This window comes from Manacus candei, unplaced genomic scaffold (genome assembly GCF_025592945.1).
Source record: "Manacus candei isolate 608988 ecotype Guabito, Panama unplaced genomic scaffold, ASM2559294v1 h1tg000060l, whole genome shotgun sequence".
Classification (NCBI taxonomy): Eukaryota; Metazoa; Chordata; class Aves; order Passeriformes; family Pipridae; genus Manacus; species Manacus candei.
Genome location: NW_026138108.1, coordinates 1238922 through 1262145, shown reverse-complemented (window position 1 = coordinate 1262145; position 23224 = coordinate 1238922). Strand labels below are relative to the sequence as shown.

The window sequence follows — 23224 nt, the reverse complement described above, 5'->3', positions numbered from 1 at the left end:
GAATTTGTAAACAAGCATAAATCAACAGAATCGTGCTGAAGTTATGATGCAAAGCTTTATAGTACCTTACAGCACATGTATGTGCTTTGGATTAGTGAAAAAATCGATATTAAAAATCCACAGAGTACATGACTTAGCTTTGCATCCCTGCAAACAATACAGTATGTGCTAATTTAATTGCTTGTCTTCAGCTAAGTATTTAGCATACAGATTTAAGTGGGAAAATCTGAAACTTTGTTTTGCACAACCAATCTAATTGAAGAAGCATTCTCTTCAAATGCTCTTTAAAACTCTGTTGTCTTTTCCACACACCCTGCAGTAACAAGTCTGTTTAATCTCTGGTACTTTTCTGCCAGATTAATTAACAGGTGACACCAATCAAAGCATACAGTTTGTACCACTGAAATATTTGAAAAGCTCTAGGAATGAAAAGTCTGTGATTGTGCATTTGTGTGTCTTTCCTCGGGCATCATGGAGTCACTGACTTGAACCTACCTCATATTTATGTTCAGTTCTCTTCTCCTCTCTCTCTCTGCCCAGCTCAAGTCTCATACACTAACCTTGCTACTTTCTAATGACTATAAGTTTTCATGGTTGTATTTACTGTAATACAAAAATGGGTCAGTCTTGCAATTCTTGAAATCCTTAACTCAATTTTTTCTGCTGTTAACGCTTCTTTAAGCTGTTGGGACAGCCCAAATATCACGCCATTGCTCTGTAAGTGGACAAAGGTCATTACCCCAGTAAATGTCCCCTGTGACCTTTCAGCCACTGCACCCTTCACTGGGCATCGGTCAGAGAATGTTTCAAAATACACAAGTGTCCTTGAGGACATTTACACAGGCACTGAGGCCATTCCCAAAAATGATGAGCAAGCTCCTTCAGCTGATGGAAAGCAGCAGATTCATCAAAATCAAAATATTTTCCCCAGACAAAATACCGAAGTATTAATTGCTTGAAGAGGAGCCCTCAGCATTTTCTCTAACCAACTTCTCTCTCGGTCTTGTGTCCTTCATCTGTCCCCACTCCTCTCTTCCACAGCAGCAGCTGGCCATTCCCCACTCCTTGCTGTTCCCCCACCTGCAGAGAAACTCCAGCTGTGCCATGCTGCACGCACGGGCAGGCTTCCCAGAACTCAGGTAAATGTAATTTTCCAGAAGTGTATAAGAGTGACATTTGAGAAATTTTAAACCAGAACCAATGCATCACTCCTCTTACCATAATTATTACATTTAATATATTTCTTGACAGGACTGCTTGAACTTTCAAGGTGCAAAGGTACAGTTTGTTTCAACTGCATGCAGTGAAATCTCCCTAGCAGCTGCAGTAAAGTCCCTTGGAAACAATACTGTCTTCAGCCTTCCTGGCAGGGTATGAAGTCTTATTTCTAGCAGATTTCAGAAGAGTTTTGCCTGGCCATCACGGCACCACTTACAAAGAGAAAGATCTCTTCTCCTTTTTTGCTACACAGTAGAACTCTACTGGAGATCAATGGGCATTCCTTTTGCTGGTAAAAAAATAATTTCTTCTAAAACTAGCATCTTATGTATTGATATATAGTGTCAGAAGGCAAACTGGGCTAAAGCAAAATCCAGTTTCCTAAGAACTTAATGAAGCTCAAATTTTGGCCCAGATTAATACAAATTTGGGGACACACTACTCTTTTCCTGTTCTGGACTTAAATTGTCAGGTGACAATGAAATCATTTTACAATACAATTCACTTTATTTTAACTTTGTGTTTATTCCTATTCTGCCTCCTTCTTCATTATTCTAGTTTAAAATCTTCAGCAACTAAAGCTTAAAATACTTAATTAAAAAACATCCTCTACTGATGCAGGAGGCTGTGGTTTTTTCTAGTAACTGGAACAGCACAAGGGCTTCATTTCAGAGGAGAGAAGACTGGTCTAAAATGACCCACGTAATCTGACATGTCCACTTTTAGACTGACAGGAGCTAGAAATTATGATTTATGGTAGAAGTACACTCCTTACAGCTTTCTTCACACACCACCACCCCTGACTGCCCACAGTGGTTCAAGAGCTGGTACAGACTTGCAGAAGGTAGCAGAGGCTTGGGCAAAGCGGCACTGAATAGCACCTCACACCACCACCTTTACTGGTGCCATAAGTCCAAGTTACCTTACAGGCCTTCCCAGCACAAACCAGGCAGCTACTGAGAACAATTAATGCCCTCTGCATTTTTGCCTCTAGCTCTCAGTTTTGGTAGCTTGATCACTTCCATGGCAAAGACTAATGCAAAAAATTTTATACCCTTAACATTTTCCACTCACTTCAATACTTCCTTGCTTGCTAATTTATTAGGAGCACAAATAGTGAGTGACTCACAGGTGTTTTGCAAGGGGTTATTTATAACAGGATGCATAGGTATTAGATGAGAAAATAAGTTCTTCATCTATACTTAAAAATAAACATGAAACATGAACAGAGAGAGTGAATACACATGGTATAGGCAAAAAAAGTGTGAAAGTATACAACAGCAGAGCAAAGCTACAAAATCCTAACCCTTAACTTGTTTTATTCATGTATGAAATCCCACCTTTGAATGAAAATATAGGACCTGTGCATTTTGACTGTATATTTTTACCAAATAAAAATCTTCTCAGTTTCTCCTTCTTTTTTAGCTATTCATCTCTAGAAACATGGAACTTGACTATCCACTACACAAATAATGTAAAAGTCAAAGTCCACAGAATGCCAGAACCTGTTACACAGTTTCCTGTATTGTCTGTATGAAGAAGAAAAAACATTTTGATTGCTCTCCCTTCTCTAACACAACACTTGGGTTAAAAACAAGTTGGCTTATTACCGCACTTGCAGGAAGTGTGTTACAGCTTGCCTGGTATGATGAAATGCACACCTGCACTAGCAGCCAATCTACTTTTAAACTCATTAAATGGAAATTTGGTTTGCTTTGTTAACACAGTATTTTTATAGCATGGACACATTTTTGTCAAGCACATTAAATCTAGTATTGTTTTTGCATTCAATTAGGGTTTATCTGCATGTAGCATAAAAGAAGGGGAGGGTTGGGAAAATTCAACAGAATGTTACCACAATTTTTAAGAGTAAAATAACACACTTGGTATCCATTACTGTATAAATTAGTCCTCTGCCACTCATTTCAATATCCTTAGAAACATCTACTTGTTTCGTATCTCTTCTTGTTTCCAGTTTTATATGAAAAAAGTGTTATTGTCATTACAATTGTATAAGATGGACACTGTCTAATTAAAAGAAGATGTCCCTTACTTCATTCATGTGCGTGCCAATGATGACATTTCAACTCCCTTTGCTCTAACCTTGGAATATAAAAGGTTGGTCCTCCACACTTCCCAATGAGAAGTTTTTCTGCTTAAAAGAGAGTCCAAGAACAAAATCATTCACAGGTTTTCTACACAGTCACTAGACTAGAATGTTATAGTCTAGACTCACTTATTTCTAGTAGAAATAATAACTATTCATACTATTATTCTGTATAGTAATGCCGGAGATTTTTAATAAGCATCACCTAAAAGAAAGCTAACCTTCATGCTGAATCCTGAACTGTGTTTTTCCTCTTTATTAATTAGCTTTTCCAAGTTAAGCAAGGTCAGTACATCTCTTTTTTTGTCTCTCACTTGCCTGCCCCTTTAATCTCCTTATGTTTAATTTATTTTCTGAGCTGCTACCTCTCAGTCACTGACAAATACATATTTATACCATTTTTTAAGGTCTCAGCCCACTAAATGAATTATCTTGGGCTTTTTTCTCTCAATTGAGTGCCTATCTACTCCTAATTCAGGGCGTAGTCAAAGTTCAGGGCTTGAGAAAAATTCAGTGAAAGTTTGGAACATATTTCCATTTCAGTTATGCTAAGATGAAGGTCTCTGGCTACCTCAGGTCCACATATACTTTCATCTCCATAAGGGACATCTCCATAATGTGATTCATTCTTCCCATCACAAGAGATAACATGACCTTTAGCCTAGCTTATTAAGAAGAATGGGAAACCATCTGGGTACCCAAATTACAACTACTACAGCAAGACAATACCATAACACATTGTGACAGTTTGATAATTCAGCCAGGGTAGTTCTGATCTGACTTTAGTTTGAAGTGATTGATTAAGAAAGCATGCCCCAAGATCTTTGTTTACAGATTCCTTTCTCACACAGATTCTCCAGGCAGTTTAAATATCTGCTATAAAATCAGATCCCCAAAATTACCATGATTTTCTTAGACTCCCTACGACTCTCTACGACAAATAAATGAAACATCACAGAATACTGGACACGCTATGTTTTAGTTTGTGACAACGTTATTAATGCCATTTTATGCTTTTCTCTTTGAATAACAACCCCATCAGTTGTTCAACACAAATAAAGCAACATGTATGTGCCCTTCAGGTGTTCTTTGAATAAAATATAAGAAAGAAAAATCCCAGGAGGCCTACCAAATGCAAACATGCAAAACCAAAACAAACATGTCATCACTGCTTGCCAGGATACATACTCATAACACCATTCCTCAGAGTATACCCTCAGAGAGAAGTTAAACTAGCAGTAATTTACAATTTCTACTCTTCAGATTCCTGACTTGGGGTCACATGAATTATTACACAAGTGAAATGTGGATCTTCATACTAAAGAAAAAAAATTACAGCTGCTGATTTTGCTTATTCTTGCTAAAATATAAAATATATATTTATTATGAACAACCATATATATGATTGCACATAAAATATATGAAATTTTTTCCCCTCAAAAGCCAAATCTATAAGGAAACAAAAATAATGTAATAGTGGAAAAGTTTTACCAGCCTTAAGAATTACTGTCACTATTGGTCAGGATTAACTTTAGCAGGCCTAAACACAAAAATTGTTATGTAAAACAAGATAATTTTAGAAGTTGTTAAACCAGATTAACTCAGGAAGAGACATAAAAATGAATGTTAATATCTCAAAAGTATACCAATAAGCATGTTGATCATCTGTAACAAAAAAAATGAAGAATTCAAATGATAAGTAATACAATAAACAATGTCACATGTCCACATCTTTGAACATTTTTTCCCTAGACAAATCTTTCATTATGGAGAAATATTAAAGTCATACGTGCTAGAAAAGACTCTTTAATGCAGTAATGCTTTGGGCCCTGAAGGTTCTCAGAAGAGTTTTTGAAACTTTGCATATGCAGCATGTAATACTATATTTAAGTAGTATTTGACTGTGGACAGGAAAGTTGAAAATTCATTTGCAAGAAAATTAGACAACACAAAATTGCAATCTTATGTTCAAGCTTCCTCATCTCTCTTACAATTTGTACTTGACCCTGACTTTTTGCAGGCAGTTCCTTTCACATATATCTCTTACAGAGAGGTGAAGCAAAAGGATTGTGTTGAATGCAAACAATCAGAGTTTAAAAAAACAGTGTTCAATGTTTCTATTCATTGTGTGCTTTTGTCCACCTCTGTAGGTCCAGCAGCCCAACCTACAGGCTGTGTGTGTTTGGCTTTTTAAACATGAAATGCTTCTCTTACTTCCCTTCAATGCAGAACAGGAAAAAACTTCTAAAGAGGAATCTTGACAATGGAAACATTCACACTTCTCAACACAGTGTGAAGAGTGCCATGAAAATGAACCACAGCATAAAGCTTACACTAGAATTTGGCTAGACTATCGCCTGCCCTGATGTCTCACATTTGCCAATTCCCTAGGATTTCAGCATGGCTCCAGTACAGTGGTTTGAAGCAAATGTGCATGTGAAAGAAAGAATTAATAACCAGACATTTCTTGTTTGTTGCCATTTTCAACAAGCAAATATGCATCTTTTTCACATCAGCCCATGTGAGGTGCTATTGGGGCAGGAGAGCTTATTCTTAAAATCCATTGCTAGAAGAGAATGTAGGGCATTGCAGTGATGAGAAAAGTCTTACAGAAGTATTGCCTTGGAGTCATACAAAGTCTGTTTCCTCTGCAGCCAGTTTTCTTCCCTTTTGTCTCCTCTGGCATGGGCTGTGAGACACCTGTTGTGCTACACAAGAAAACAGCAGCAGTAGCAGCAGCAGCAGCCCACCTGTACCTCCTCTTCCCTTTCCATTCACCTAGAAGCAGGCACAAAGGGGCTTTTAAAATTAACCTTTTACTGAGGCATGATCCTGAAACTATGCCTAATGACAAGTGAGACACATTCACCCTAGTAGTTTTAGAGTACGAGGTGGTGTTTCAGGAAGGAAAAGTGACAGGTCTAGCTAGCAAGGGTTTCAGCATTTGCATAGGTCTGAAGGAAGACGGGAGTCTGGTATGGTCCTACACTGCCTGGAAGTCTCACAGTGCTCATGTATTTAATTCTTCCTGCTCCTCGCTGGAGTTTTCCATGTTAATGTCTCTACAGTCTGAATTAACATTCTTATTTTAATGGTAACCAGTCATAAAAAGGTGGTGAATTATTTTTTTTGTTTTTAACAGCTGAATCTGCTGTACTTCTGCCAAGCAACCTGTAACCAAAGTCAAGTATGACGTGCTGAATACAGACTTAAAATGAGGGATTACTAATAAAGAAGTGAAAAACTAAGAAAGCAAACAACACAAACAATTTGAATGAATGCCACCTTTGTTCTTCGTAAACGCATGTGAATGTCCTAACTCCAGTTTTATAACTTTGCGTTCTGACATAAAAGGAGTGTACACAAGGAAAAGAGAAAGAGGGAAATTTAACAGGAACTATTAACTTCTAAAGATAAGGACAGGACCTCATGAGGAAAGACACTTCCTCTTACTCGACTTTAATATACAAGGGAAAAAGCTCCCCAAAAGCAAACTTGCTTTTTTTGTGTGAAGGTATACTCAAACCTCAAATCTTTGAGGGGCACAAAGCATGCACTGTTGTGCAATTAAAAGTGCTGGACTGAACAAAATGTTCTTATGATGGGAGTAGCTTTGATTTAGCTCCTGTTTTAATGTTTCAGGAGGTGCATCTATGACTGGCACTCAGGATAAAGGTTAGTAGACAGCAAACAACATGCACTCACTGTGGTCACTCTCTGTGCTTAGCTGTTGTTTTTTGCAGATTCTTCTCTTGATCGGTTACTGATAGAGAAATAGGTACAACCTTGATTCACACTTCAAAACAACAGAAAAAACAAACATGAGGAGAAAAACAACTCCTGTTTCACAATAATTTGCTAGAGCCCCTGAAACTGAAACCTTTGAGTTGATGCAAACTATCTCAAACCTGAGTCTGCCCGGGTCCAGAGCTGGTGAGCTCTAGGACTGTCATACTTCGCTCTTACAGACTTCCGTGGGTTCATTCAAAGGATGAAGAGATGACAAAACAGCTGGTTTTTACAAGGATGCTTTTGCTCTGTGATATACTCTATACATGTCTGCTCACGCTCATCTCACAGTTTCACCTCTGATTCCAAAGGAACAGGAACCTTGGAAGATTTTCCTTGCACTCAACTATTACAGACAACTCAGCAGGTGGAGACTCAAGTGCCTGGGTTGTGCTCTATGTGCAGCTTCCTAGTGCTGGATCCTGTACAAAAGAAATGGTATCATGATCTGCTTCTGTAGATAAAAATCTCATTCAGTCATTTCTGGGTTTATGCTCAATCTCTCCTCAGTTGTTCAGCAATGCAGCTGGCCACAGATTTGAGTTTATATCTTGTACGAAAAAAACCAAACAAAACAAAACAGATGTAAGCACATCTGGAGATCATGCCATTCTATCTGACAGTGATGGTGAGAAGACTGCGCAGAGCTCTGGCTATGCCTCACATTTTGTCACACTCAGCAATTGGGTTTTTTCTCAGTAAGCTACATAGGATGGCAACTGTAATATCTGACATTTGTAATGAAAACCACTGAAAGCTGAAGACACATGGAACAGAGAAGTCTCCACCTCATTTCTTGCACTTGTCTTAAATACTTTGTTACGATCTGTGCCCTAGCACCCTCTTGCACACAACAAAGAGTAAGAATCTGTAAAAAAATTCAATTTCTTCATCCCCTTCCATGTTTTTGGCTTCAGTACATAAAGCTCTGTCCAAAAATTATTAAGAGCAGCAATTTTGTTTCTGTCTACTATGGAAGTTATTCCCTACAATCTCACAGATACTAATTCATTCTTTCCCTCCCTCTGACACCTTTTCCAAAGACTTAGACTACACTCCTCAGCTCAATTTTCTCTCAGTTATGAAGTTTTCAAGCAATAAGAAAAAGAATCATTCTGTATTGCTATACTGTACAGGGGAGCTTCAAGCCTTTTTTTTTTTTCAGCAATCAGGGTCAGCAATGCCATCCAAGAATATTCCCATCTCCAAACTTTTGTTACTCGAGCTTGGAAATAATTTGCTATGCAAATTCCTTTCGGGGATACTGAAAATAGATGTGCAATGTCTTGGGGGAAAAAAAGGTCTCGTATAATACTGTCAAAAAAATAACTAATTATTTCCTTAAGCAGAATACCCTCTGACGTCTTGCAAATGTATAGCTTAACTCCAAATGAAGGAACAGATTTATTTTTAAAGCATGCAGTATTAGGATGAACTGAAGTGAACTCAGAAGAATAGTAACCTTGTTTCAGGGAGCACTCTTGTGAACAGAACAAGAGAAGGTCACATACACTGAAAAGATCCTATTTAGTTTTACACATGCAATGTGCAGGTATTCAAAACATTTGCCCTTAGAAGTGTTTTTCATCGTAGCTTTTTGCTGATGTGTTCTTTCTTTCTAGACTTCCCAGTCTGGGTTTGAAAAACAAACAGGATTTCTGCATTTTTTGATTTATTTTTCATTAAAAAATACAAAGTTCATGAGAACCTGAAAAAACTTATTATTAAAAATATATATAGCCATCAGTTTGAAAGAGACATAAAAACAATCAGTCCAAGAAAAAGCTAAGTTTCATGTTCTAGACAGACATGCTTTAAAGGCACAACTACAATGGCTATAGGAAAAAAGCAGAGGAGTTACACTGTTGATCATATCCTTTTTCCTTTAAGGTTAGTGGTAGCTTTGCCCATCAGCCTAACCTTTTTAAATCCAGCAAAAAAAAAAAGAAAAAAAGAAAAGAAAAGAAAAGAAAAGAAAAGAAAAGAAAAGAAAAGAAAAGAAAAGAAAAGAAAAGAAAAGAAAAGAAAAGAAAAGAAAAGAAAAGAAAAGAAAAGAAAAGAAAAGAAAAGAAAAGAAAAGAAAAGAAAAGAAAAGAAAAGAAAAGAAAAGAAAAGAAAAGAAAAGAAAAGAAAAGAAAAGAAAAGAAAAGAAAAGAAAAGAAAAGAAAAGAAAAGAAAAGAAAAGAAAAGAAAAGAAAAGAAAAGAAAAGAAAAGAAAGACAAAAGCTCACAACTGATGAACCCTGTGAAAAACTGTCAACCATCCAGGAAGGGATTGTGCGGCAGACTTGACAGAAAGGCTGACCTCGGAGTAGAAACACACGTCAGAATTTTATGATACCTGGCAACTCTTTCAAAGGCCTAACTGAAGCCAGTTCATTGTAGGCATCACCAACTGCTTTACAGGAGGCAAGATAGCTGCTAGTTGATAAAGATACACACTCCAGTTCTTTTATCAGTGTTTTCTTTCTACTATGAACTTAAATCAGGATATAAATGCTACTGGCAACTATTAGGACAATTTGGCACTTCTAAGGGAAAACTTATTGTGGAATAGACCATCTCAACTTTATTGGCAATAGTGGAGATAAGGTAGTTAATGATGAATTGGTTCACTAGCATTTTTAAGAGTTATAACTTCTTTAGACTTGTCCTTGACTCTGTCTGTCATCATGGGTTCACTATTACTCTGGTGATTTGCCAAACTTCTCTGTACCTCCGTTCACCTGGCAGCACAGTAAATGAATGCAATGCTGCCCACAACAGCACTCTTAAGATGCTGAAATGTGTTTGAAGGTCACTGTAGAAATACAGAGGTTTCACTGGTGTTTCATTTTAGCTTCAATAAGCAAATCTGATTGAAGGGGCACAGGAGAATCAGCTCCCTGGCAGAGGAGGCCAGCAGCACACACACTGGGGAACAATGCCAGAGCCCCCTCAATGCAGTGACTCAAACTGGTTAATGCCACACCGAATGCTGAGAGACTCGCAGCAGAGCCTCGAGGCTTCTGCCACTTTCTTCCCATAGACAATCTCCTGAGCCTGCAAATGACACAAATAACTGCCTCAGAACTGCACAGATATGATCTCTGCAAATTAGGATCCAAATTCTTTTTATGCTATCCACCTTCTGCCTTGAGAGGGAGAAAAAATATTAAAGATCTGTCTGGAAAATGCTAAGGCATCATATGCTGTTGAGAATTTCTGATGTTTTTTAAGAACAACTTCCCCTGTTTTTGACCTCCTTCTGTCTCAACCTACTCCCCTGGATTTGACATTCACATCAGTTCTAGGTTCATTTCACAAAGTTAATATTAGGACTCACATTCCTTATATATCTAGGTGCTCTCTTCCAAAGCAGAGTCCTAGACACAATAGTGAGAACCTAGTGCAAAGCTTTAGGAACTTCTTAGTAACTTTATTTCATAATAACCCCTCCAGTGTTTCCTGGTTCAAGCTGAATTATCTCAGCCACTCCAATAAAAATCAGAAATGATTCCCAGGAACTATGTTGCAATGATAATAATACATAGGCATTTTTCAAAGAACAGACATCTAAATTTCACTCATGCAATAGCATTTAAAAACACTGTCCTTTGAAAAAGTGTATGGATTATCTGACCCTCGGGTTTATAACACCAGCCTTAGAGAAGTACATTTTTGCTAAGTCTAATTCTCCTTAGGCTTGCATCAGAGACTCATATTTGAGTCAAATGAGAGCTGCAGTGAGAATGTGGACAATCAGCTCATTGGATTCACTCTTGGGATTGCAACAATGCATATTAAATGAAAATGGAAGTACTCTTAGACTAGAGTTACTACAGGTTTTATTCCTGCTTTTTAGTTTTTGTTATACCACTCAGCTTAAGAGACTTGCAACAGCATAAAACTAAACTGACCAACAATGTAGAATTTTGTTGTTTGCTCAGTTAGATTACTTAGCTGCCAATGGGTGATCACCTAAACATTTTCCTCTCATGCTGTACCACATACTTGACAAATCACTGCCCTTTTATTTTAGGATTCTAGGACAAATTTCATCAAAAAGAAGGGTGCTTTAATCCAGATGTATTAAATTCTTATTTTTTTCTAATTACACTTCCCAAATGGTGTCTTTACAGAGGGAAAACCAAGAGGCAACTAAGATAGCCTTGTAAATTAAATCCCACTTGTGGCTAAGCAGAAAAACAATAAAATATTCTTAGAAAAGTAGCATATGCCACTTAAATTTGCAAAAGCTTATATTGAGTTAGACACTGTCACCCTCATTCACAATGAAAATCATCATATTTCAAGACTCTTCTCAAAATGTAGCCAGTACTAAAAGGTCTAAAGGCAATTAAAGTAAGATCTTCTAGAAAGAAAACATCACTGGTCTTACTGTCCTAGTGACAACACTCCCTCATGTGAGCATGTAGAACACCTCATGACTCATGGAATAGTGTGATTGATTCCATCTTTCAAAGTCCACTTCTCATTTTTCTCTATTCAAAGGCCAGTCAGTCATTCTGAAAGACTACACTGAGGTGCAGAGAACCGACTGTCACTTCATTTGGTCAGACACATAAACACCACCACAGAACACAATTAGGCCAGTTGCCAAAGACATCTTGACATTTTTCAGTAAGAAGCAAAATAATTTCCAGTTATGATCTGGGAGTTAGAACAGGCTCTCTGAAGAGATGTAAAAACATATGTAAAAACAAATGTTCTATTTGAAGGATTCGTCAAGAGAGGCCCCAAATCTTCCATGCTTGTGAAATGGAAATAGGTTATGCTGAATATAGTACACCATCATGAAAATACCATATTATAAACCCAAGTGACTGATAACTTTATTATGATCAGAACAAAAATAGAATTTTATTCTGTTGTTGTACAGTGAGAACTGAGTCCTGAACTGCATCTCTTGTAAGTTTTAATATAACAAACATAACTCTTCCAGTAAAAAATTAGGTATTTAAGTTAAGATATAACACCAAGTGGTGTCAGACAAGCATTCTATTATGAAATAGGCTGCTCTATGAGACAGAAACAGAGGCTAAGGTTAAGTGTTACGAAAACTCTTCTACTCAGCAGAAGTAACCTACAGAGGCTGGGGATGTTCTTCACGGACCCTCTAGTTTAAACAAAACCCAGTCAGAGATGGAGACTGACTTTATACACAGGCAGATAGTGATAGGACATGGGGGAACAGTTTTAAACTAAAAGAGGAGAGATTTACATTATATATTAGGAAGAAACTCCCTATTGTAAAGGTGGTGAGGCTCTGGAACAGGTTGGCCAGTGAAGCTGTGGATGCCCCATCACTGGAAGTGTTCAAGACCTGGCTGGATGGGGTCCTGAGCAACCTTATCTATTGAATGGCTTCCCTGTCCATAGCAGAAAGGTTGGAACTAGATGATCTTTAAGGTCCCTTCTGACACAAACCATTCTATGATACGATGATCAAAGGGCCTTGTTTGCTTGATTGCATTTAATCTCTTACTATCAGTCTGCCTCAGACAGTGAATGTGTTCTACCATTTGTGCTGGGAAGTGGAGTCATGGTGCTCTCTGTGAACCAGATTTGATGTGCTAAGTCCCTAATAGTGGTGCCAAGATTGTTTGGGATGTAAAGTAACCTGTCACTATTCAAATAAAAACACATTTTTAAGCACCAAAAATTTCAGTGATGTTCATTAATGGGAAGATTCCAACTGACAGGTCTATCTGCATGCTTCTTTAATAACAGGATGCCATTTAAACATTTAAAATAATGCAGAATTTCTGATTTCTTCAAAAACCCAGGATACCACACCCCACCCAGTGCAGGGGTATTAAAATTCATATTTAACACATCTCAAAATAAGACAGGTGTTTCTTCATTCTATGGTTGTGACTCCATATTGTTTTAAGCATTGATGTCTATTTCTAGTCCCTGTACCTACTAATGGATGAAAGCATGACAGTTTATTTTTAGTGAACTTTTTTTCCAAAGAGTTTTATTTTAAAGCCTGACTAATCTTTGCTGCACCACAGACTAGGCTGATCTCTTGATAAATCTTACCTTACATTGGTGGTGAGCAAGATGACACCAAGTGCTTTTCCAATTAATCCTCTTTCATATCTACCTTTAGAAGAGGGTAAGGAAGACACAGAAAAGAACCACATGACATGCAACACTTCCCTGGGATCTTAGTGCAGCCTGCAAAAGGTGCAGGAGCCACACACATTTAGTTGTCTTTTGTTTCTTATAATGATTTTTCAGCAGCTCTACAATGTATGATTTTGTTAGCTCTGTCTGCAATTATTCACTCCATTTCAAAGAGGGAGGAAAACATGCATCAGATTTGCTTGCTCAGACTTTCTTACTTTTATCTTAGCCTCTCTAAATAGGATGTTGGAAAAAAAACAGCTAAGGGAGAAGCAAGTTTCAATTTACAGAATGGTGCATTTTTTGAGACATATTATTGTTAAATTTCATTATATAATGAATCAGTGCCAAGGCCACCAAGTCTTTGAAATCTTTCTCCTGTAGTTTATGACTGGCAATTCCACAGCCTGAACTTGTGAAACAGAAAGGGATGGAGAGCCACACAGACAGACCTTTTTTGTGCTCACAGCCTTGTAGTTGCTAATTCTGAGTGCACCCTTCCCTTGCACTGGGAAACATCGTGGTATGATTATTGCAGTTGGCACAAAGGTAAGGGTCACTTGGCCATCATGCAGTAAAAATGAGGAGGGATTTTTCCAGTGTGAGAGAGGTCACAGAGGCCAAAATACAGAGTCATGTGCACAGAACATGTATGTATGTGTTTATGGGTACAAGAAAAACTATTTCACACACAAAAGAGTTGTGAGGAGGACAAATAGCCGACTCCATCTGTTCTGGAAGTGACAACCTACACCTTGGATTACTCCCAACTGCGTAGAGGTAGAAAACCAAACATGTTTTCCTCATCTGTGCTAGAGTAATGGCCATGTGGAAAACAGGGGAGCTCTGGCAGGCACCTCCCCATTTCACCATGTCCCAGGGCACAGTCTGATTTTTTTTCAGTAAGAAAAAAACCCTGGCTTCAGCTTCCTGATATGCTCTGCAGACAGGAAGAATGCAGCCTTTATTCTTCCAAGTAATCTCACAGGGACTGCTTATAAGAGGAGGCATTGCAAAACCAGGCTTGAACTCTTCTGCCCCATGCTTAAGTAATTTCCTTTCCATTTCACAGTGAGAACTAAGATACAAGTACAAGAAAACAGTGGATAATTCACAATTCTTGGTGAAATGACATCTAGATGTACTATTCAGCGTGAGATGTTTATTGGACTCTGAGCAGTGAAACGCCCTGAAAAAGCAAGTAAATGTCTCCACAAATATTTGACTAAGTCTTCTAAATAAGACTCTAGCTGTAGCATTTTGCCTTTCTTGGGGCATAAATTTTGGCTCTTAAATCCCCTGTCCAGTCCCCCTAACGGTTTTTACAGGGAAGTCAGATGAGTGGGGCAGGGCTTAACATGTGCTACCCTTGAGAGAGCCCAGTGGCCATCAGCTGTCTGCAAGGGATGACTAAGCTGGCTGCAGGATGGAGGGGAAATACACAAGTGTTAGGGATTGGTGGAGAACAGCAGAAAGCAGCACTGCTCTTGTTACAATTTGAACTTCTGGGGTTTCTGGTAATTCTCTATTTTTAACTTGGTCATGAAGCAATGATTATGTCCAAATGAGTACGTGTCTATTACAGCCAGCCCCAGTGGGCTGAATGGTAAAAACACAGAGCAGGCAAAACATACATATTGTCCCCAAGCCTTGTGGATTTTCAGGAAGGTTTACTGATTTTTAGTTTTTCTTTTTCTTCTACTTTATCTTTTTCTTCTTTTCTTTGCTTTTTGCAACCTGATTTGTAATGTTTCCTTTTTTAGTCACAAGCAAGAGGGATTTGCCTTGAATATTCCTGAATCATGATTTTTTTCTGGGCTTACTGAACAGCTAAAATATCTGTAAAGGACAACTCCACTGCTAATGTTATAGCCCCACACATTCCCCACAGGCCACCTCTTTTCCTCCTTGCTGTCCAGTTTTCAGTGGATTACATTTCAGGCCCACTCCTTGGCCTTAGTAAATAGATCATTCTGTACCACAGACAGCAGGCTACAAGGAGAAGGACTATTTTCTTTTCTACTAAAAGATGGCTTTTGGACAGTGGTGCATATGGTGGAGATAAGCATGCACTCTCCTTCCTACTGTGTATGGTGAGTATGTCCAGAAAGAGTGTGGTAGAAGGTCCCAAGACCTCAGGGGACAACAGGATCCCACTGGAGAAAAAAACAGGAGGGCTAGATATTTTTTAATTTCCAACAGGGTATTTTGACCTTTCTTCTCTAAAATAAAACTCTAAATATGATATCTAGTAGGCCATCTGGGCACTTCCTGGGCAATTCAGGTGGGTGTGCCTTGTGATATGTTAGTCGTTTGTCCGGTCTGCTCATTAAAATTTTAAGGAATTAATCCTTCCCTGTTTCCCCTGAGAATCTCCAAAACTGTCTAATGAATCCTGTCATTACTACATAAATACATGCATACATTTGGATTTTTTTCAGTAAATTCAAGCCCATTTTTCCCTTGGTTTTTTCCCCCATCTGAATATTCCTAATTATATCACACGAGGACCAAGCAAATTAATTTCCTTCCTTTCTTGATGGTAAAAATATGTGTCTCAACCTGCAGCACTACATCTCAGCTCAGAGCCCAGCAGAAGAATGTCCTTAGATAAGCACAGGTAACTTACGTAAAACATTAAAATCATTATTTCTCCTTCCAAAGGCAATAACAGCAAAGGCTAGCTCTGCTTCTCCCTCTAATTTTGTCAGGCTAGTATAGAAAACTTACTTCTAACAAAAACCTGACAAAGAGTAGGAGTCTGTGCTTTGAACTACAAGTTTTTCCAAGAAGCCTGCTGTGCTGCCACTCATTTGAGGTCAGCTGGTTGGCCTGATCTGCTCCCAGCTTTGCTGAACAGCTGAGGTTTCCCATTCCCTCTGAAATGGGATCACACATTTACCTCTATAAAGTTGCAGTGAAGCATGATCTGGCTTGAACAGTTGGCAAGAAAGCTGCCTACTCTTCAGTTTATTGCTTTTCCTAGAAATGATCAATGCCACCTGCCAGGTGTCTCAGCAACGCAAGGCATCCTACACTACAGATTTCTTGGTTTTATCTTTTTTCCAAAGGACTCATTAAGGGCTTGTGATGGACAGCCAAGCAGATACAGCTCTTGTCTGTTTGGCTGATGAGGTTATAGTATCTGTCCTAGACCATCAGCTTTGGATTTCAAATCCTGCATGTAAAACCTGTCTTTGGTCTCATTCCTGCATATCAAAGCCTAGCTGGAGTGTCAAGAGAGGACAAGAAGAGCTGTGGAAAAATCTGCACTAATAAAGATCCCAACAATAACGATCAGCCTACAGTCATGTCTGTGTATACCAGACATCCCAAAGGGAAAAGTTGGGGCCAGAAGAGGAAGACTTTGATTAAGCTGCAGAGCCCTACAGCAAGCTCTGGAATGGACCCAAAGACACAAGTCCCTGCTCACAGGGCATAGGAGGGGAGCTACACACAGCACCCTACCTGAGCTACCCACCGGGGAAAGAAAGATCTCTCTACAGCCAGGAGCAGCAGCCTAGAGAAAGACCCAAACACAACCCTTTCAGATCTAACGTGAAAATGCACCTATATAGCACAGACCATTTGAGAAGCATATTAGTCCGAGGTGGGAAAAATATATTATGTGATTGACAGGTACTCAATTATCTACTTGTTTCAACAAATAAATTTAGGATCACATTCCCAGTATTTTTAAGCACAACTACATCTAGTGAATTTTCTTCTTGGCATACGTGTTAAATATCTGTATTTTCCTAGAGCATATTCACAGACCATGAATAATAGAGGTTAATACCTACGTGTTTCTTAAATCACATTTTAAAGACTTTCTGCCATTTTTGTAAACAATATTCAACACTACCAGAAATTTAATTCTTACCTGCGAGCCACCAATCAAATCCCTTAGTGAGTAAAGACTAAGAATAAAGACAAATCTGAATAACTAAAAAAACCTGATGGTACATACATGAGAAAAATCGATAAGCATGATCACATCTACAGGTAGTCTTAAAGCAGTAAAGTCCTACAACAGAAGTTACTAAGAGCCTTTTGAAAAAGCAAGCATTGTGTCAACAAGTTTTGTAAGCTTTAAAGTAGTTGTCTGACCCTCTAGAGAACAGTTGTTCTCTCTGCCGATACCAGAAGTATACCTTGATCTTGATATTAAAGATGGAAAATATTCTGCCCTCAAATCATGCCACTGGCATGTTTCATTTCCAAGCGAATTGTCCTCTTATCTTCATGATGATTTTCATACTAAACCCTAACAAGAATTTCCAGGAAATTTTATAAAAGAAAATGTTTGAAGTATGTTTGGGGGAGGGTGGATCTGAGCAAGTAAAATCCATTATGAAAATTCTCAATAAATAGTACAAAATCAGAATTTCAGAGCTTAGCTTTTATTTCCTTTGAAAATTAGACCACCACAGTCTTTTCCTACATATGCATTGGTCAAAAAATCCACCTAGATTCTAATTTAAAATAGTAATTTTTTAAATGTCAGAAGGCATCTTCTATACAAAATTTAAAACAAGTGAGTTCTGCATTGGAACTTTGAAGCTCAGCGGAAGAAATTCCCTTTTAAACATAACCCATTCTGTCTGTTAATAGTTAGATAAACTGCTAGAGCTGCTTAAAGCTTAAGAGTAGAAAACAATGCTCCAAGAAAAACACATAAAGAAAAATAGCTTACATACTGTACTGTGAAATCCCAGTGCTACAAAAGTCTTGCACTATTTTCTCATTAAAACACATGACACCACAGTGCACAGCGATCAGGAATAGGATTTTGCATTTTCTGCTGCTGAAAACCATTAATAATTTACTGACAGCATTAGGTTGCCATAGTAATGTCTGGGATCTCTATTCATAAAAACATATTTGGGCTGCTTTGAACATGAACAGTCTATGTCTTGACAAAGGTAGGTAGATGTGCTACAGCTGAGGTTGCCCCATAAAACACACAGCCTGCAACTGACTGAATGATGGATTTTCTATATAAATTTCAGGCAAGCAGAAGGTCAGATCTCTGCTGACATAAACTGACAGAACTGCACTGAAGTCAGTAGAGCGATGACCAGTGAACACAAGCAGATAATACATCTCACTGTCTGCAAAGTCACCCGGCTAAGAGAAAGCAACAATAAATATTCCTTGTTTCCATTTCCTGTCTCACTGCACTTCCTGGAAAAGAGTTGTTGGGTTTTATGTTCACATTATAATAGGATCTATTTCTCCTAATGGAGCACCAGTTGCATATGAGCATACATGCACTCACACAACCACCTCCAGTGTGAAGACAGAACTACTTCAGCCTGTGTCCTTTGTCCAGAAAGGTCTGTGTCACATTTTTGCACAGCTCCTGCAGTTCCCTGGAGCACGAAAGCAAGTCAAGACGAATGGTGACAGATACACAGTTTGCTCTGTGGTGCTGACCATGATTTCAAAAGGGGGGTCTTGTAGGTTAGGTCATTTTTATAAGCTTGGAGTAATTATTATTATTAACAATACATAATTCACTACTGCACGAGTCGCGCACATGTACTCAGCCTTGCTTCTCTAATAGGGCCACTCCTTTATGGTGGACAGAGCAACAGCACACTGTAATATCATAAGGGTTTTTATTTTGGGAGAGGCAGAGTTAATTTTACATAGTGGAGGGTGTTGGTGTTGCAATTGAGTGGAACTGGATGCCTAAGGGAGGGGAGTTGGGATCATCCTTGGACCCAGTCCAGGCTGGCTCAGCTGTGAACAAAATGCCCAACCATTAACAGCAGTTTTGTGATAAATGTAAAAAGACTGATTTCAGTTCCTAGGGAGCAGTCCCACAAACCACAAAAACATTACTTGTGGTAGACACAGCAGGGAAAATCCAAAGGATCCAGTCTGTTGGGACTGGATTCACTCCCTGCAAGAGGTAGGATGAGATTTTTCAAACTTACACAAATCAGATGTTTGTACATTTGGAGGCCTCTCTGAAAGACTGTACTGAGGCAATATTGAGACCTTCCTACCCATGGACAAATGCTAACTTCAAATTCTTCTCAATTGCTCATTTAGCATCATTCATAAGCTCTGAATTCACTCTGACCTAGAGGTGACAGTGAGCATGCTAACATGAAGTGAAGCCATCAGGTTACTACAGTTCAGATTAAAATCTAAGGCTAGGAGAGAAACAAAACTCAGAGAAACTGCATATGACTAAGATCTAAAAGGGAAATGAAGATCAAAGAGAAGCTTGGCATGCACATATTTGGGATGTGCTGTGAATAAGGTAGTAGGAAGAAGTGAGTAACAGGTAAAAGTAAATTCATAATCTCTGATGTTGCACTAGAATATGACTATCCACACTGAAAGTATTGTATCAAATGCCCTAAGAACGGTCTAATGGTCTAGACAGGATTTTAGTTTGGCAGGTTGGCCTTTGGGTTGAGATTCTTGTCTGAACACCTGACAGAGAACAGATCTCAGCTCTGCAACAATCATGTCCTTCCTATTCCACCATGCAAGGTGCTCTAGGGTCAGCCTGCAGAAGGGCTGCTGCACCACAACTGACTCTCAGGGCTCAAGCAGCATAAAACAGGCAGAAATAGACTCCCCCTGCTCAGGCTGACCAGAAGGGTTACTATAATATCAGACGCAGGCTAATTTGACAGACAAGGCACAGTAGCTCAGCTGCAGCACTGGACTAACGCAGCAGCACAACCCTCCTTGACTGGTGCTGCCCCACATCACTCCAGACCAGAGAATAGGCAGAGAAATCTCAGCACAGCAAGGGTTTGAAAGATCTGCACCTAGAGGCTAACTGTATAAAGAGGCAATAACAAAGTTTCAGCTCTCTAAATCCGTTTCTGACCAAGCCTAGCTCTCTCTGTACCTTAAGCACCTACCCCCACATCACAATCTGTGTTTTACCAGCATGTTACCCTAAATCCAGATACAGCAGCATTAAGCAAATAGGGAGAAGCAAAGACTGGTCTTTCTCCACTTAAAAAAATGTGATTAGCTGGGTTTGATGATATGAACCGCCAATCCCTTTCCATTCTTCTTTGGGGAGCAAATGAAAAAAATCACAGATATAAATTTCAAAATATGTCATTTTTTGTTTTATAAAGAAGATCTGAGTATTATTAATCTGTTTGTTTAATACAGTGAATCTTTGCTCTCCATCTGTTGGCAGAATTGAATTCCAGGTTTGTATTTTTCTAAGGCAGGAAAAAATGTCACTTCACAACTGCAACTTGGAAGGCATATTGTCAGTGTATTCCTAAATGGAGTTTCATTAGCCTATTTATGGTATTTAATAAAAAAAAAGTCCACTTACTAAATGCTAGCATTTTCCTCACAGCCTCATTAGGGAAGCATCTACTTGGCTTGTTTTGGTTTTCTTAAGTCATCTTTTTTTTAGTGTTAATTACACCCTCCCATACAGCCTTGTTGTGCCCTCGTGGTTATGTATTACAGTAAGGCAGCATTTACTGTATGGCAGGATTTACTGCTAACAAAATGCCCTGTGAAGGGAGATCTGAGAAAGCTAGCTTTTTAACCCCATTTCTGCATACCATATGTTACAGAGCTTTACATGTTTTGGTTTTTTTTTTTCTCCATAAGAGTCACAAGCAATTGTGCACTACTTGTTCTCACAAGTGTCCTGCTCCTTTCACACCCACAGCACAAGGGAACTGGGCAAAGTCTGCAACATGCAAAGGCCTGTGACTCTGACTTGGTATTTTTAAGACAAGTATGAGTCAAATTCATTTTGTGCATAACATCCAGTGGTTTTATTAGCTGCCAGGCTCAAACTTGCAGAGTATCTCTTGTACACTGCTAGCTGGTAGTCAGAAACAAGCAGAGTCAAAATCAATTCTTTAACCCCATCTCCTGGTCTCATCTGGGCAGTCCTGTTTAGAATCCAGCCAAAGAAAACAAAGCTGCTGAAACTCACAGTAAATTGAAAGTTGTGATGGGGGGGCAGAAAAGCTTTTACAATTCTGAAGGCTTGTCTGTACTAATAATCCATTGAGGTGCAGGCAAAGGTACCATACTGGGTCTACACTTTCAAGGTATAGTTAGATACTTTCCCTTTCCTTTGAGGTAATCATATCTGTGTGAGGATTTAGCGCAGGGTAGCTAGTAGCTTGTGTACAGCCCATCAACCAAACAGCATGCTTCACAGCAGGCAAGCCCATACATTTCCAGACAGAGTGCCAGCATGTTTGTGAGCAGCTGTGAAGGACTTCTAAAGAAAGGCTTTCAGATAACAGGTAATCCAGAAAAGCATTAGAATTTACACGACACATATCACGTATTCCATGAAAGTCTGGGCTTGAGCAAAAAGACCAGCCTGTTCCACTGACACTGCTTTCTTCCTGCCAGCCACACTGGCAGCAGTCTCACTGAAGGAAGAGTAAACTTGAAATGAAATTTTCCACTATTATAACCAATGAGAAGTGATTGCCAGAACACGGGCAAATAATCAGAACAGTCTGTACTGGCAAACTCAAACAGCCTACGCAAAGCTGGCCAAGAAAGATGCAATTAAATGTGCACCACCTTCCCTGCATTCCTTTGTAATTAACTTTTATTCATTCTTGCAATGAGTAAAGATTTAAAATGTAACAAACAGGCAGAATACCTACCTTTCACCTATTAAAAGAAGTATTTGTTTAGAATGCACTTTTTTCCTCACTTCCTTTTCAATTAAAACCTGACATTTGTAACATAGATTAGTTCTAGCAACTATCAAGTCTGATTCTAGTTCATGTGACCAACTATTGCCAATAGTCCGAAGAAAAAATATGACACAGAGGTTTATAGTGTAAACAGAAGAGACCAGGTAGCCAAAACTGTTAAATCCTATTATAGTTTTTGTCACTACTTGATCCATTCAAAATATTGAGAGCGAAAAATTTTCAGGTCTAAGGCATGCTAGAATGTCTGGGCAAACTTGTGGGACGCTGCACGTGAACACTGATGTCTACATGAGCGTGGATATTTGCACTCACAGTTACTGAGAATGCACCCTCACACAAGAGTCTGTTTACTGAGTCTGCCAGGAACCACCGAGGTACAGTGCATGTAGAGTCTTTCTATCCACACAGGCACTAAATAAGCCGTAGGAAACTTCCACTCTGTATGTGGATTGAGTGAATAGGAAAAAAAAGAAACTAAACATAACAAAAGTGTTATGGACAAATAATAACACGATGGTGAAATTTAACTTATCATTTTTCATTTTTGCACAGGAACACTCATAATAAATAATCCCACTGGCCTGGAAGAAGGCATTTTAAACAAAACTTATAAAATATGAGATCTTCATGTAGAATGTATGCCTGCGCATTGATTCAAAACCTACTGAAATGTATTTGAGTGGTGTCATTGATATGGAATCCACAGATAAAGTCAGAGACTTCTAACCATTGTTATCAATGTTGAACAGTAAGACAAAGGTGGTCTCTCTCCCTGCCGGGGGAGTCACTGATTGTTACCCTTGCTGAGCTGTGAGTGGGCTTTTTTATATGAAATCAGATTCAGCGTTGTCCACAAAACAGATAAGTTAACTCGACATATTTTCTTTTACAGTGGGTATTTACTGCAATTTTTCTAGTTGTCCATCGTAGGCCTTGAAAAAAACAAATATGAATCACTACGTCAAGTTAATGCTCATGGTTTGAAAACACTAACAGTGGAACAACTTGTCAGGGATGACTGTTAGCTACGCTAAAGGATTTTAGAAGCGGACAAGATTTAAGGCTAAAATCTGGAGTCTTTTCTGTTTCACATACATAATGTGAGTATTTCAAAAGGAATTAAGAGTGGACAGAAGGATATTCACCCAAGAAGACACTGAAAGATACAGATACAGCTTAGCCAACTCCTATACCATCTTCTCCAGAAGCTCTGGACAAAGGAAATGTTGAGGAGGAAATACAATATAAGGATGCAGTACACTCACTAACCAGTCTAGAT

The 23224-nt window shown here is 38.7% G+C and overlaps 1 protein-coding gene across 3 annotated transcripts in view; it reads right to left on the bottom strand.

Annotated features, from left to right (window-relative positions):
• The window catches only part of SLC1A2 (solute carrier family 1 member 2), an 89963-nt gene that overhangs the window by 49775 nt on the left and 16964 nt on the right, over positions 1-23224 (bottom strand). Inside the window, exon 1 of one of the 3 annotated variants that reach the window (XM_051804132.1) lies at positions 7031-7121. The exons of the other annotated variants lie outside the window; for them this stretch is intronic. The gene's annotated coding sequence lies outside the window, so the exon portion shown is untranslated. Of the gene's footprint in view, positions 1-7030; positions 7122-23224 lie in introns of those variants that run through there. 3 annotated transcript variants of the gene reach the window in all.